The 16,925-nt window shown below is 35.9% G+C and overlaps 1 protein-coding gene across 2 annotated transcripts in view; it reads left to right on the top strand.

Moving 5' to 3' along the window:
• Positions 1–16,925, top strand: part of LOC120523507 (zinc finger protein 536-like) — a 148,202-nt gene that overhangs the window by 12,382 nt on the left and 118,895 nt on the right. The window lies entirely within an intron of this gene.

The raw sequence follows: 16,925 nt of genomic DNA on the forward strand, positions 1-16,925 counted from the left end.
GGCTGGCGCATAGCACGCCTTGGGGGGTGGGGAGGGGTTGAATTAAGCGAAGCGAGCCGGGGTCAAAGTTCACAAAGTGTGTGAATAAATAAATTATATATATATGAATACACACATATACAACGTGTAATGAATACACTTGACTTGATTATTCCTAGTTTTCATCCTCTTTCTCTGTACATTTAGCATTTGTTTGCTCAGAGGTTGATGAGCTTGTTGCTTCCTGAGCAGCTCTTCTTTTCTCCACCATAGCGGCACGCTTGTTCTCTTCTTTCATCGGCATTTTTTCACATTAAAACTGATTAAATCTGTGTTTGTATTGCAACATCGCCCTGCTGGCCACTGCTGAGAGTTGATTCTACAATAAAATCAAATAAAAAGATGAATAACCTTGAAGGTCAATCATCACTCCGAAAGCAGGTTGTAGAGGTCACGTAGTATATGTGTACCAAATTTCAGGTCATTAGGTCCAACAGTTTGCGAGCTACAGGTGATTTAAAATCCTGGACAGAGAAATGAACTGCCACGATAGCGTATTATACTGTATATAAAGACACCCTGTATATACACTTTATTTTTCAGTTTTGTTTTAAGCATCCTTGAGAATGATTTGTATAATGAGGCTGCATGTGTTTGTGCATATTGTCTTGCAATAATTTACTGCTAAAATCACAGAAATGCTGGACGCATTTGATTTTCTTTTATTTTGTTAAAAGGCTAATCATTACCATTTGGGTGAAGTACTTACAAAATGTTACCTTAATAATAATGTTACCTTAAATAGATAGATAGATAAATAAATAATGTTTATGTAACATAACCTTCAGTGATCAATGGTACCTGTAACCGCAGAGTAACAATCATAGTTCACATCAGTATGGAATGATATGTCACAAATTTTTTATAAAAAAAGATTGATTTTACACAAATGATCGATTAATTCAATACACCAGAATGCAGCAGTGTAATCTTTTTAAACTTTCAGATTTTTTTGTGACATGGTTAGCTTCCTTTCAGTTTTTAAAAATCGATTTTTTTAAGGTGTCCCCGATGATACCTTTTACTCTGTAGTTGGCAAAACTGGTGCTTTTATTAAACGTCTACAAGCTTCACTGTGAAAGTCAGTCAGTCAGCCATTTTCTTACCCGCTATATCCTAACACAGGGTCATGGGGGTCTTCTGGAGCCAATCCCAGCCAGCACAAGGCAGGAACAAACCCCCAGGCAGGGCGCCAGCCCACTGCAGGGCACACACACACCAAGCACAATTTAGGATCACCAATGCACCTAACCTGCATGTCTTTGGACTGTGGGAGGAAACCCACGCAGACACGGGGAGAACATGGAAACTCCACGGAGGAAGGACCCGGGAAGTGAACCCAGGTCACCTTACTGTGAGGCAGCAGTGCTACCATTGCACCACCATGCCGCCCCACTGTGAAAGTAAACTGATAATAATTAAACAAAACCAGGCAAAAGCCATAACTGCACCAGTATTCATATCACAATAATCAAATTATATACAGACAGCCAAAGCCAAACTTTTTGGAAAACTGTACCTTTGAATTTATGGTGTAGGTTCTTAACAGTTAATCATCCATCCATCCATTATCCAACTCGCTATATCCTAACTACAGGGTCACGGGGGTCCGCTGGAGCCAATCCCAGCCAACACAGGGCACAAGGCAGGAAACAAATCCCGGGCACTGCAGGGCACTCACACACCCACACAACAAGCACACACTAGAGACAATTTAGAATCATCAATGCACCTAACCTGCATGTCTTTGGACTGTGGGAGGAAACCGGAGTTAATCAAACAGCACTTAATGGCAGCACATGGAGAGGTGACAGAGCTCCAATCATGGTTGTATCCAAACTTTTTTCAGCCCCGTTTTAGTGTCGTGTTTCGCTTTGCATTTTTATGAAATTGGACTGACTTGCTTTACTAAACAGTTTACCCTGTACTTTACATTTTATTAACATTCCTAAGGATCATAAACTTTTCAATAAGGTTTCCAATCAAGACAATAATGACAGAAATGGATTTCCTGTGTATCTGTGTATGAAAACACTTAAAACGCGTACAGTATGCATAATTTACACACAGAGAGTACCGAAAAATTGTAAAAAAGTATAAAACTACCGGAAACTTTGCCTTGGTCTCCTTGTTGCAATAATAAGGATTCTCTTGCTGCCAGAATTAATTATGTGGCTTGGCAAGAAGTGCGTCCAAGCACTAACTCATCTTGGAGCTGGCCATGACAGAACAAGTAGAAGGAAAAGAGGACAGAGAGTGGGAGACAGAAGTTTAGATTTGCAGTGTTTTGTGGTTTCTGGAGGTAGGCAAGTGGACAGTTGTAGACAGGGCTTAAGAACGGTGTGTTCTGAGTGGCCACAGGTTTGGTTATTCTTCTTCTGTAAATTTTTTCATCCATCCATTGTGTATAGTTGTTTTAAACAAATTATCTGTTTTCATGTATCTTTCTGCTTCTTTTTGTTGTTCTGGGTACAAGGTTCACTGCAGGAGAGCTCCTTCACTGATATGTGTGTATGTATATTATGTGTAAACGTGTGTGTTTGTATATGTAGATGTCTGCATATATTACAGTGGATTCAGAAAGCATTCAAACAATTTTACTCTCTGTAGTAGATTTAATTATATATCCATAAATTTTCCATTTTCTCCTGTCAAACTACAGTCAATATCCAATAATGACAAAGTGAAAAAATGCATCCTGTTTGCTTTAATTATCCCAGAGATGTTTCTATAACTTGATTGGAGAAAACCTGTGGCACATTGAATTGATTGTCTGTGTGTTTGTACTGTAGGTACTTGCAGTATTTTGCAGTATATACACTATGTACCTATACCATTTAAATGTAATTTTTTAAATGAACTACTTTAAATTAGTTCTTTGTTAGAGCAAGAATGGTCTGTTGCAGGTTGTCAGACTTTTTTTTTTTCCTTTTTTTTTTATAAATGACATGAGGGAAAAATTATCCAAGTAAGATGAGATATGAAGTAATTTTAAATACTATGCAACATACTGAAACATCTGTCCCATGAACTATATAATCTGACTATAATTTGTTTTGTATTTCTTGTTTAGAAAATGTTATTCAATTTCACTGTAGAATATCAGAGAAAGTTTATTTGTGTAAGTTTGGAAAGTGCTGTTTTGGCAGTCGGCTTCCTGTGCCATAGCTGTTTCTCATTTCTTTGGAAATGTGAGAAGTAGTGCTCTGTGCTTGTCCTAACTTTGCAATAATCCAACCACTCTTTTATTATATTGCATATGAAGTAGTTGAGTATAAAGCATAGATGACTACAGTATTTCCTTTTTTGACTGTATTAGGCATAGCTCTTTTTTTACACAATGGAGGGAAGGCCTTATATACTGTATCTTTCAGACAAATGATCTTATCATATGATGCTCCTTTGTTTAACATCAGGTTCCAGACTATGTCTGAAATTCCATACTTTAACCTGAGATTGGACCTCTAAACAAAAAAAGAATAAATGAATACGTCAGAACACTTAAACAGTATCTATAAATGGGTTAGCTATTTTGATAATTGGATCAAAGACCTTAGCTGATTCTTCAGTGTGTAACGTTTTAGTGCTGTCTCATGAATATGATGACATGCATAATGTCTATTCCATCAGATAACAATTAGAGTGTTCATTATGCATTCATGCAGAATGTTCAGTTTGAACAACAAGGAGTGTTCCAAGTGAGAAAAAAAGCTGCTTCGGCCCACCGGATTACTTTTTTATTTTCTGGATGCTATACTGTACAGCTACTTTGTGTTATTCCAAAGCTTGTCCGAAACTACCAGAGAAGGTCACTGTTAATATATTTAATTAGCTGTAAGAAAAGAAAAAAAAAACTAACTTGTTATGCCGACTTTTTCTTTGAATTTCAACATTTATAATTAACAAGTTGATTGAGAAAGTGGAATGATAGGTTAATAATCAAACAGCTGCATTTAGAAATAAAGTGCAGTGTTTTAATAACTTGTCAGTAAGAAGACGAGCAATGCTTGTCTAAAATTTACGTATCTTTACCTGCTTTTCATTCTTTGTTATGATCACATATGCTACAAGTGAATGAAATTCTCAGGCTAATTTAAAATTAAAGAAAGGGATGACTTTAGCACTGATTTCTGAGGGACAGCACTTTTAACATCGCCTAATTCAAAAAAATAGTTCTTCTCAATAATTACCCTTTGCTTTCTGAGTTTTGAGACATTTTCCACCTTGAGCTCCCACTGCTTTTAGCTTGATCATTAAACTGCAAGTTTTTTGGTATTCTAGGAGGAGACAAAAGTACCTGGAGGAAGACTTCATGTGGACATGAGGAGAATGTATAAACTCAACAATAATGACTGTTCTTGGAGGCCAGAACACTGGAACTGTTAGGCAGTAGTGCTACTAACCACATTATAACACCATGCCATCCACAAAACAACATGAAATTCTCAAACCTGTTTGATTTATGTCACGGTCATGGGGGACTTTAGCAAATGTATATTCTTATTAACCACTTACCTGTTAAAGACAAGAGAAAGTAGGGTGAAATGACACCTTTTATTGGCTAACTAAATAGATTACAAATGCAAGCTTACGAGGCAGCTAAGGCCCCTTTATCAGGCAAAGTGTAAGGGGCCTTAGCTGCCTCGAAAGCTTGCATTTGTAATCTGTTTAGTTAGCCAATAAAAGGTGTCATTTCATCCTACTTTCTCCTGTATCAGTCTATGACTAACACGGTACAACACTCTACTGTTAAAGACAAGGCATAGAATAACATAAGAAAATATTTGGTATCTCTTTCCCAACGAGTGCATTCAGTATTCTTCATTTGCCTTTCCAAAGTATCTACATGTGTCTGAACCTCTCTTGCCTGGTGCTTCCGCTCTCAAGTGTGTCCCTGTAAAGCCTGCTTTTCAGACTCTTACATTTTGAGGTGTCTTGCACACCTCCTGTCCACTTTTTGACTGCCACTAATAGTAGACAGGCCCTCATTTCCCACTGTAAAACATCATTTGTATTCTTGTGCATACTTCCTGTCTTTGAAGGCGACTCTCAGTGTGCCTACAATGCCTTGACTCCTGCTTGTCTTGCCAACCTCGTCACCAATGCCAAACTGATCATTCGGGACTGGACACAGACACTCGCACACAAACACACATGCACATGCACAGTAACATAGACCATAGTGTTTTGTTTTATAGTAGATATTAGGGCTGTGTATTGCCAGGCCTTGGACAAGACAGACCATTTCACAATACAATACAGCAATAGACAAAGTGGCTTACAAATCATAAGAAAGTAAAACTTGTAGGTTATAATTAACTCTTTATGTTTTGGAATTTACAACCATTGAAATTTGTAATAACAGATTACTGATTGTGATACTACTTCAATGTTTTATTTCAGAAATGTTGTTTTGCTTGTTTTCAACAGTTTCAAACTGCATTAACACATAACTAATGTCCTTATAATAATTAAAGTTCTTTCAAAATTGTAATCTGTTAACATGCTCCGGGTCAAGACAGGATCACTGGTGGCAGTCACTGTACTGCCAGCTGTAGAAAAAAATCTTTCAGATGCAAGTGATGTGGCCTGAACACACAGATAAATTTCATCCTTGTCAATAATGGGTATTTGTCTGCATTTTTTAATATTAATGGGTACTCCTCAGGCCTCATTCATGGTTGTGCCTTGTAGAAAGCTATTTTCCTTGCTGGCTGTCTCTTCTGTTGACAAAAGTGCTTCAGCTTTTGAAAGTTCAATTATCATCATCATCATCATCTTCAAAAAGAAGGCTCAATACACTTTACTTTGGTGGAGGGGAGTCAGATTTCGTAGAAGTATTTGGGATGTCTGGCATTTGTGGTTGTTCAACAACTTTCTCCTTAACTGCAACTGGCCCTTGTGAGACAAGCATACTTGTAAGCCTTTGTCACACCTCATTAGATATTGTATATTTTGCATGAATCTTCTTCTTCCTCCTCTTTCGGCTGGTCCCGTTAGGGGTTTTCACAGCGGATCATCTTTTTCTATAGTGTAGAGCTGTAATGTAAAAAAATGACAATTTTTCACTCAAAAATAGCACGTCTCTTAAGCTGTCATGCACAACCTTGTGCATTTTGAACTGAAGAGTAATAGTGTGTTTTTAATTTTTGAAGAGGGTTCAAAAACAAGTCCTGCTGCAGGCTTTTGATCATGCCACATTGCCAGGGAAGCATGGTATAGAGCATAGTCGGGCAACCGATTTTCTAGGGGCGCCGCAAAAACTTTTGTAAAATATTTAAAATTGCTAGTGTTTTTGAAGTTTTGGTTGATTAAAAAGATAATGTTTAAAAAAGTATACTTTATGTTGGAAAAACAGATAACGGAACAGTTACGGAAATGAAGTCTAAGAAACGTGAGAGACTTCAAATGATCGACAAGGAAATGCACGTCTGTCTTTTGAAAATTGATCCTTGCATCAATCTCATATGTGGTGAAAAACAATCTCAACGTTCACATTAATTAAATTTAAGATTTATCCTTTGATTCCTTTATTAATAAAATGTCTTTCAAACTTGTAAAATTAACTGTTTTTATTGGCGATTGTCCATAGATTGTGTCGTCACAACTTTATTTATGGGCAGTCCCTCAGGTGCGCCGCGAAAGAAAACTTTTCGACTTAGTGCGCCGCAACTCGAAAAAGGTTGCCTTTCACTGGTATAGAGACTGTACAAGTGTCAGGAGTGTCTGACACTGCTTCAGTTCACCTTGCTTTAATACACTTACTGCATTTAACTTCATTCAGTTTCTTGATGGTCTCGTCTGTCAGAGTTGCTAATACTGCAACCTGTTACTCTACAAAATGGTCAGCCTTTGTGTAGCTGCTGTTCCAGTGGGTCCTTCCATCAAAATAATGAGTTTACAGCTTGGTAGCCAGAGCATACATAACTTTTTTCCAAACAAGGATGCTGCTGCTGTGCTTCTGTGGAGGAAGCCAACAATTGAAGTTGTCTTAGCTAAAATCTGATGTACTTCTTTAATTAATACTGTACTTTAATATATGCCTAATTTAAGGTATTGGCAAAGCTGCACATTTGAACAGGAATTCTGGAAGTTCAGCCTGCTATTTTTATGCACTATTTGATGCATTGTCAGTTTTTAGAATAGTGACTTTGCAGCTCCATTCAATTGCAGCTTCTTGAGATATATTCTCTCCCGTGTGAGTTTCTGTTAGATTTCTTGTTTGTTGAACTCAAAGACAAAGTTCAAAGTTATGATTTATAAAATGGACTGTATTACCAATTTAAGATTGTGTGGCATAACTTGTCAAGAGTCAGTTGGCCAGGCCACTGACTCAATCCCCCTAAGCTCATCTGATGTATATTTGCTGTCACTTTCTCACTGCGTGTGGACCTGGCTGGCGATTGTATCAGGATTCACATTCATTTATCAGGAATCTAAAGGCTTTGCTTTCAGTTACACTGAAAGTTCCCATTTCCTCAGTAATAAACCATGTAATGCTGGTGGTAATTTGGTTCACTTTTGCTTGTGGCAGTTTTATTTTTCCAACCATAAGGAATAAATTGCCTGATGGTGATGGAAGTGCAGGCCCTGATAGCTTCGGTTTTACATCTCCCACAGTTGTTGGAGCATCACCAGAAACGGTTACACCTGCAATAAAGTTATTCAGATAAGTTTAATTGTGCAAAGTATCCAGTTTGAGCATTTATAAACTGAATTAAATTTTGATATGTTTCATATTAGGGTTTCATTTTTTGAGTCATAATTGTGTTTTGATGGAATTTTGTATTGCAGTGTTGATTCTTCTACTTTTTAAGTAACCATATTACCTGTTTTATACATTTATTTCTATCAATTACTTTTAATGTAACTTATAAATGAGTTTGTTGGATGACAGCATTACACTTTATGATGGCAAACAATGACTAATTGATTTTGTTAGTTTGAGAAATCTTGTGTCGGCTATTTCCATTAAGAGCAGAAACAATTTTGAAAGAAACAAACATTATGAGAGACACTGTGTCTAGCTTAGAACTGTTAATACATAAGCAAAAATTTCACATATTCAGTACCTTTACTCATTATGTCGATGTGATGATGCCATTTCAAATGGTCATTCAAGTTTGTGTGGTTCCTCCACTATATTTATGCTGTATAAAGAATGTTTTACAAACAACATGGCACTCCATTTTTGTAGACGACCCAAAATAGTTCCATACTTTGAACGTGTACTAAACAGGGACATTTTTTGAAAGATTTCTTTTTTTTCTTAGACTCAATGATTTACAGATGACAGCTGTGCATTACGAGCGTATGATTGATTATCTGTGTGCAGTTGATTGACTGTTCCCGCAACACAAGAAGTTCAGAATAATGTTATTAGTCTGAATTTCATTTATTTAAGATGTGGCAGTCAAGTTCTCTGAATTTCATTTATTTAAGATGTGGCAGTCAAGTTCGAGTAGAAATGCATTTTGAAGAATTAAAGAATTGATGTAGTGAGAAGTCAAGCAAAATTACACCTTTTATTGGCTAACTAAAAAGATCACAATAAGCAAAGCTTTTAAGGCAGCTCAGGCCCCTTCTTCAGGTGAGATGTAATACAGAAACTGGAGTTCCCTGTTTTTATATAGACAACAGGATAGATACAACATTGGAAAATGTTTAAATGAGACATCTTAAATGTAAAAAATTAATAGATTCATTTAGCAAGAGAGGAGAAAAATGTCTAGTCAGGATCTTTGGATAAGATAACTGTCCAACAAAGTCTTTTGAAGTTTCAGATGAGTTTTTCAGTAAAATGTGGGTCTGTAGACAGGCTGTCTGTGTCAGTCCGAGAGATGCAGACAATTCTCATATCTGGCCAGAGATCTTGCCTATACATTGTTCTCCTCTCTTGCTAAATGAATCTTAGCCTGAAGAGGTCTAGTGCTTTGTTACGTTAAAGATGTTTCACTTATGTTGTATCTGTCCTAGTATCTATATAAACACAGGGAACTCCAGGCCTGAGTTGCCTCGAAAGCTTGCATATTGTAATCTCTTTAGTTATCCAATAAAAGGTGTCATTTTGCCTGACTTCTCACTACATTCATAATGGCTAACACAGTACAACACCCTAGCACTAAAGAACTGATGGCAGTTGGTAAAAAGCTCAGTTTAAATTGCCATGTTCCAAATAAATGGTAAAGTGCAGTGGTTTTAGGAAGTCTTTAGGATTTGGGATTTGTCAAATATTTGCGTTGAGATTATTCACTGAAGACACAGTTGCCATTTTGCCTTTAAAAGACACTGCACACAACAAACAGACTGTCACGTTTCTACTGACTTTCAGAAAGTGTTGTTGATAGGTGTGCTCATTGCCACCATATTGAGATATAAGGTGTACTTTTGGGAAATTTGTTATGAGCTGTTTATCGTTTCTTTTGTTTGTTTGAAACTTTAATAAAGTGTATTATGTTTGATTGTTTAAACCAATTCTGTTAACCTGAATGGAAGATAAATAAGAGAAAATAACTTGTCAGGCTGGTTAATATCTGAGGTCTTTTATATTTTAATTTTAGGAACCATCTGAAATTCATAATTTATGTCAAGGCTCATCATAACTCTTACCAAGGGCCGATTCTATGCCTGAAATTATTTAGATTTTTGATTAATTTTTATATTTCCCCCAAAATACTAATTTTTGGAGTGCCTTAAAATGCATTAGCAATCTTTTTGACTGGCCATGCTTTTGAGAAGAATACTTAATGTCATCAAAAATATATAATTTTACTTCTTGCTTTGCGAGACTATAATACTTACTTTAGCCATTCCTTTTCATACTTTGAGATACTTTGAGATTTTATACTTAAAATGTTAGAGTTCAGATTTAGAGGCTCACCTAATTCTACATAACACTCCCTCAGTGGAAGTGAATCATTCATTTCAATATTTCAAAATACAAACAACAGAAAATAAGAGTATAATTTTAATAACTGAAATAATTTAAAAGGAAAATTGTAACAACTCATGATTTGAATGGTCTGTTGTTTATTTGTAAAATATGTAAGATGGGAACGAGTTTGAATTATCAATATAGAGACAATAAACATCTTCATATTTTGAATATGAAATCCAAAATAGGCTTCCTGTACAATTTTGCAAAAAGCAGTACTTTTTGCTTGTCTGCAAGCAGTTGGTATCATTTGAAAAGTTCTTCTTGCAATATCTTTGGAGGGCTCAAGTTTTTCCCTGCAGATTCAACTCATTAAAAACCCAGTATGTTTTCATAGCTGCTGTTATATTCACTTCTAGGCTGTTGGCATATTATGAAAGGTAGAAAAGTGTTGACAGTCTGATACATATATTTTGCCTGAAGATGTGGGACCTCAAGTATAAAACTTTAGATTAGATTCCATACTAAAATTTTGCTTCGGGTAGAAAGGCATAAACACCAGGTCTCATCCCACTAAGTGCTTGTGCACACACTTTTAGCCACTCCCCATCACTAGCTGTCAATAACTATATATGGTGTAAAAAGACCTTTTTGACTATTCATGACCTAATCACCATATAAATTTGGTCATGTTCCTGAGTGACATCATTACTGCAAATCATGGGAGAACAGAAAGAATAAAGGCAGAAACCAAAACTCAAGTTATTTTGAACTCGAGGCAATGCAGACCTTTTTTTGATGAGTGGAGAATGCACTACATACATGTCTCTTTACATCTGACTTCCAACAAACATCCAAAGTTCTTTGAATTGGCATTGCATTGATGTCCTGTTGGATAGGATCGGTGACCTCTATACGCTTATCTTGGCATATATCATGTGGTAGAGAGAGTCCATGCTTCTGTGCTATGGAGTGCAATACTGAGCAAGTCATCTCAATGTTGCAAACTTTTATGGGGCTCTACAGCATTGTGGCTCATGATGATTTTCTTTTAGGGCCGATTCAGACTTCCTAGAGTCATCCTCTTGGAGGTGTGTGTTAATTTGGTGCCTGCATTAGAAATGTCATCACACAGAGATCACACATTCCTTTCTCTGTTATAAGTCTTAACAGCGGTAGACCCAGTGTTTGGCGACGGGCACTTTTTAACTTGAACTGGTTGACGGGTCGGGAATATTAAGGTTATCCCTGAGCTGTGCCAATTGAATGTGAATGGAATGGTGTTAGCAGTGCTTGAAGTGGAATTAAATTGAAATTAAATAACTGCACTCTGTACCATGTTTTGTGAGTGCTTCCTCTTACTCTGCATAATGCATTATAAAATACATATAGTTACTCTGGACAGCAGGAGTTACATCGATCGTGCTTAAATACATGCAAGGAGTGTGACCAATGTTTTTTTTTTGCGAAATATTGGTGAATAAACTATTTCTGGAAAATAATCTTGTGTACAAAAGTGAAGCAGGCTCAAGTGGCATCAAGCTTTTGAGCGATGATCTTTCTCTCAACTCACTCATTGATCCTGAATCCTGCCCAGTAATAGATTATTCATTGGATACCATACTGTCAGTTACATTGTCCTTTCCAGTGAGCTGAAGTTATTGTCATGCACTTTTAAGCAGAAGTGTGTAATGATGTGTAACTGCAACTTGATGGCTTCTGTCTTGCAGAGTAAGGTTCTCTCTCTCTCTTTCCTTTCACTTTTGCTTGCTACTTCAAGCTGTTGTGTTTTTTTTTTTGTTGTCTTTTCCCTCATTTACTGTCTTTTAACATTGGCTCAAACAGCCCATAGGAGAGCTGGAAAGTGAAGTACAAACAGATTCTAATCCAGCACACAATAGCATCAGGGAGGTGTCTGATTGGTCCTCATTTCATTCTGCAGCAGTGACCCCAAAACACAAAGCCTTGGTCATAGGGAACCATCTTTATTAAAAGTAAAAGGAAAGATGTCTGGTATGGTCTACAAAGGCCCCTAATGTCAACATCATAAAGGCTGTGATTGTGTGGAGTAACCAAAACAAGCGAGACAGCAAAAGTCTGGAGAAGATTTGGAACGAGATATCTACAATGCTTGGATCAAACAACCTGTTGATTTCTTCATAAAACTGCAGAACATGTACCTCAGATAATTGATGTAGCTTTGAAGGCAAAGGATGGTCATACCAAATATTGATTTTTTTTTTTTTACTATTTATAATATTTTTTCTTTAGATACATTTCATTATTTTTGCTTTACAGATTGTTTAAAATGTGCCTAAGACCTTTGTACAGTACTGTATTAAAAAGGAAAAGAGAGAGAGAGAGAGGACAGTGGAGTTCGGGGAAAGTTTAAGTCACGGAAATGAGTACATACAGGCAGGATATCCAAATCACTTGATATCTGCAGTACTCACTGAAGCCAAAATTTTGATTTACATTAAGAGTGAAACTGCAAAAAAATGTGTAGGCAGATAGTCTTTTATGTAGGTAAAATTTCTGGTGTACATTTCGTTCTTTTCAAGGTAAAAAGCCTGAAATGAATGCAAAGACATGCCACACTAAACAGCAGTACATTGTACATATGCTGCACGTTAATGTTGCAAATAAGCCTTGAGAAACACACTTTTTAAAGCAACTGCCAGTGGTGCAGCCCTTGTGTTTGTGTGTATTTGTTTTTTATTGTATTATTCAATCTGTGCATTTTATACTAAACGACAAAATTGTTAACCATAGTAGAGCATGGCTAAATAAGGACCAGTTGTGCTTATGTGACACCATGTCCTGATGTTAATAAAATTCCTTGTGAGAACCTTGTGAGAAGACTGAAGGATTTCTTGGGCTTGGTTAAATAAATGGGTCTAGAAAATACTCTGAAAGTAATTTTGTAGGGACTTGAGGATAATAACTGTTAGACGTCAAAAAGACAGATCTCTATGTTCTGATTGAAACTCTTCTGTAAATTAGGTTGGGTAAACTTATCTGAGGTTTACCTGGGCCATTAAAGTAATACTCTACCCCAGGGGTCCTCAATCACGGTCCTGGAGAGCCGCAGTGGCTGCAGGTTTTTGCTCCAACCCAGTTGCTTAATAAAAAGCACTTATTGCTAAAGTAACACTTCTGCTTCACTTTAGTGATTTTGAGCCCTTATTGCTTAATTTTGTCTTAAACAGCTATTTTAATTGCTCCTTATTATCAATAACATGCAAATGACAAGAGAGAGCAGCATTTCTTCATTTAGCTTATTTACATCTACACCTGTGTGTATTTATCTGCACTATTGGGTTTAATTAAATACTTGGAAGAAAATGAAGAGAAAAAAGTGAAGGACTGAGAATTACTCGTCCATTTTAGCCTTCAAATCATTTGCATGATAGAAAGGGAAAGAAAATCTGGGATATGAGAATGACCTGACATAGCAGAGTTAATTTAATTTCATAGCTTGTTAGTGCTTTATTGGCAAGAATTGCTTTCTAATTAAGCAACCAGGTCAGAACAAAAACCTGCAGCCACTGCGGCTGTCCAGGACTGGGATTGAGGACCCCTGCTCTACCCCAAAATTATGTTGTTATATGTTAGCCCATGTACTTTGTTGTTTTAATCGAGAAAAAAAAAAAATCATCTCATTTTTCAAGCAGAATGGAAAGAAAAAAAATGTATGATATAATAGAAGGAAATAGTGACCAATGCTGTACAACTAATCCATCATGAAAATGATGTTCTGAACTGAAGGCCTACCTCTCCTCTTCATTTGCCAGTCAAGAGTCCAGTCTTCAATGCAGAAACGTTGTTTCCATGAGATTCTTGTTTATGTTTACATTCTTTTAGTTTTCTGTTTATGATGTGAGCTGATTATTCCAGAAGTATATGCTGTAATACCTCACTTAACGAAGTAGATACATTCTGAGAAACTTCATTTTCGGAGGTAAAATTAAAATGGACAGAATAGGGATGTGATTTTTCACTATGAAAATGATACATTCTAAATAAACAACATTCATTTTTGAAAATGTATCTAGTATTTATTGTTTGGATTTTTGTTTTCTTTAATTTAATACATGTTTATTTGTATTCATTTTAAATAATTTTTCAAGAAATTCCATTTGCACTTCGACACAGGTAATTGTAGCTTCACCTGTGAATGTAACACTATGAATTCTAGCACTTTTTAAAATGTTTCAAACTTACCATGGGATTTCTTTAGTTTCTTGTGATTACAAATGATTAAATATACTTAAAATGATTAAATAAACAGAGGCATATGTCATTGCAGCATATCATCTCTCCATTTTTCCCATTTTTTTCTATTATGGTATTGTAGTTGTGAGTTAATTTTGATGTAGTGACATCAGTGGGATTTTGTACATTTGAATTTTGCCAGATTGAGAGTTTTTACAGTTGATTGTGCTAACCCCATAAATGATGGTATGTTGCTGTTCTTTTTTTCTGGCCACTATGCACTTAATTTTCTTTAACTTTCTTTTGAACAAAACTTCTTGTCTCTTTCGTGATTTTGACATACTAAACATTATAAAAAATTAATAATTATTACTTTAAAATAATTTGGAAATCAACCTTGTTAACTTTTTTATGCACTGCATAATATTGCCGAAAAAAAAAAAAAACATTAAATGTGTCTACTCAAATAACAAACTGTTAGGACACAATTCTCTGCACAAAAATACACACATTAAACACTTGTTATGCATACAGTACATTCCAATCTTACGTATCATCTGAATGACACCACACACGTTTAGTCATTGGCTAACTAAAAGACTGTATAATATGCAAGCTTGAATATTGTAATCTGTTCAGTTTGCCATTTCGCTTTGACGTCTCATTTGTTAACGACTAAAACATAATAAAAACTCTCTTTTTTTGGATTGTTATTTTGGGTTTGAGGGACACCCTGAGAATGCCACCTGGGGTTCATACCCAGTAAAGCGTTTTATGGTATTACATGCTGCTTTAAGGTGTTATATGTAATAAAGACTGGGTGGCTGGTTACTTGACTGATTGACTGAGGTACCTTTCAGAACAGTTAGTTCAGTTTTTCTTCTCAGTAACACAAGGTGTAAAGCTTTGTGTCTTTTTTGTTTTTTTGTAAAATGTTGCTTTTTAGGAACTGAAGGAGAACAGACAACCACTATAACTTTGGGTTATATTATATGTGATATTCAGCACCATGCTGTTAATGAAAAGATTTTGCTTCTGACAATGTCTAGGGTAGAAGTCTTATTTTTTATGGGAGAATATAACCAAATTCTTTATCTATTGATATTTGTATCGACATAATACAGTATGTTGGATTAAAATAGCTCCAGCATATAAAGTTATTGTTGTGGCAGAATGAAGACTGTGTCTTTGTCACCAGTTTCCTTAATTTTCTTCATAATTATATCTTGTGTTATATTTTAATAGAGCAGGGATGTTGAGTGAATGATACAAAGGACTGAACTGACTACTAGTTTTCAATGCAATAAATCTTTTATCCAGTAGTAAATTCCTGCTTATAAGTCTTTCTGCTTTGCTGTATGTTGTTTTAATTGTTTTGATTACATATTAAATGTTGAGCGTCTATAATCCGAATTTCCAAAATGCTTCAAAATCCAAAACAGAAACAGCTGTTGTTCAGTTACAAAGATAGTGTAGGAGTGGATGTAAGGTTGAAAGAATTGTAAGGGATGTTCTGAAAATATTAATTTTAAAATATGCCTTCAGAGTAAACAATGTCTCACACCACATCAAAAGGGAATGAAAAGGACCGCTGTTAAGAGAGTCGATAAAGAAGAGCTCCATGAGATGCAGATTTCAGCACTCAAAATACCTGATTTAGTAAATGTGTCTTAACAACCTGAGCACAGGATCCATCTACTGACAACACGTCTAATGAATAACTAAAAAAAGTTCATGTTACTGCTTAATTTGAAATGCAAATATGCAATGTCAGAGTATAGCTGCAGGGTTTTACCATATAATGCAAACATAACCACAATGCTTATCTAAATTTTATTTGTTGTGATTATGCCATACAGTGATGCAATGGTGATAGAAGTGCTTTTCAGATGTGTGGAACGATAACTGCAGTGACTCTGTGTGTGTGTCTGTATGTCAGTCTGTCTGTCTTGTCTCTGTGCTTTCCTCAATGTAGAAATTACAAATATGCAAATATTCCAAAATCCAAAATACTTTTCAGATTAGGGATACTCAACCTTTTTAGAAAGCAGACTTTAATAAAACTGGCTCAGTGGTTAGTGCTGCTTCCAGAGTCCTGAACTCAATGCTTGGCCTAGTCATTATTTTGCACATTCTTCCTGTGTCTGTGGGGGCTTTAAACCGGGTATCTCTTACATTTTCTTCCCACATACAAAAAATGTCTTTGTTAGGAAAATCGGTGACCCAAAATGTATGTACTCTAAAGTGGTTTACCAAATCCCAAATATGTGCCAAGTAAATTAAATAAACAGTATGGGTGCTTAGACGTGAGTGTGCCATGCAGTGGACTGGTATCCCATCCAGATATGGTTCTAACCTTGTACTTACTGCTGCCAAGATAGATAGATAGATAGATAGATCTATCTATCTATCTATCTATCTAAATTTAATTTTAAATTGACCAGTTTGCCGGTTCTGCCTGTCAATTTACATCCAGTAACCCATGATGATATTAAAACATGTTTTCAGATAGGTTTGCAAATTTATTAAGTGAAAGAAAATAAAATCTTTCATTTATATAAGTATTGAGACCCTTAATTCAGTACTTTGTAGAAACCTCTTTGGAAGCAATTACAGCTTCAGGTCTTTTTGAATGAAGCATGGCACACCTGGACCGGGGCAGGCCTATCCTTCCTTGAAGATCCTCTCAAGTATGGCATGCCATTTTTTAAATTGTAATCTTGTTTTTTGTACCACTATTTATTGTGTATTTACAGTATGCCAAATGTAAAAATGCTATCTTTTTCATAAATGTGTA

Source organism: Polypterus senegalus, chromosome 1, assembly GCF_016835505.1.
Source record: "Polypterus senegalus isolate Bchr_013 chromosome 1, ASM1683550v1, whole genome shotgun sequence".
In the NCBI taxonomy this organism is placed as follows: domain Eukaryota; kingdom Metazoa; phylum Chordata; class Cladistia; order Polypteriformes; family Polypteridae; genus Polypterus; species Polypterus senegalus.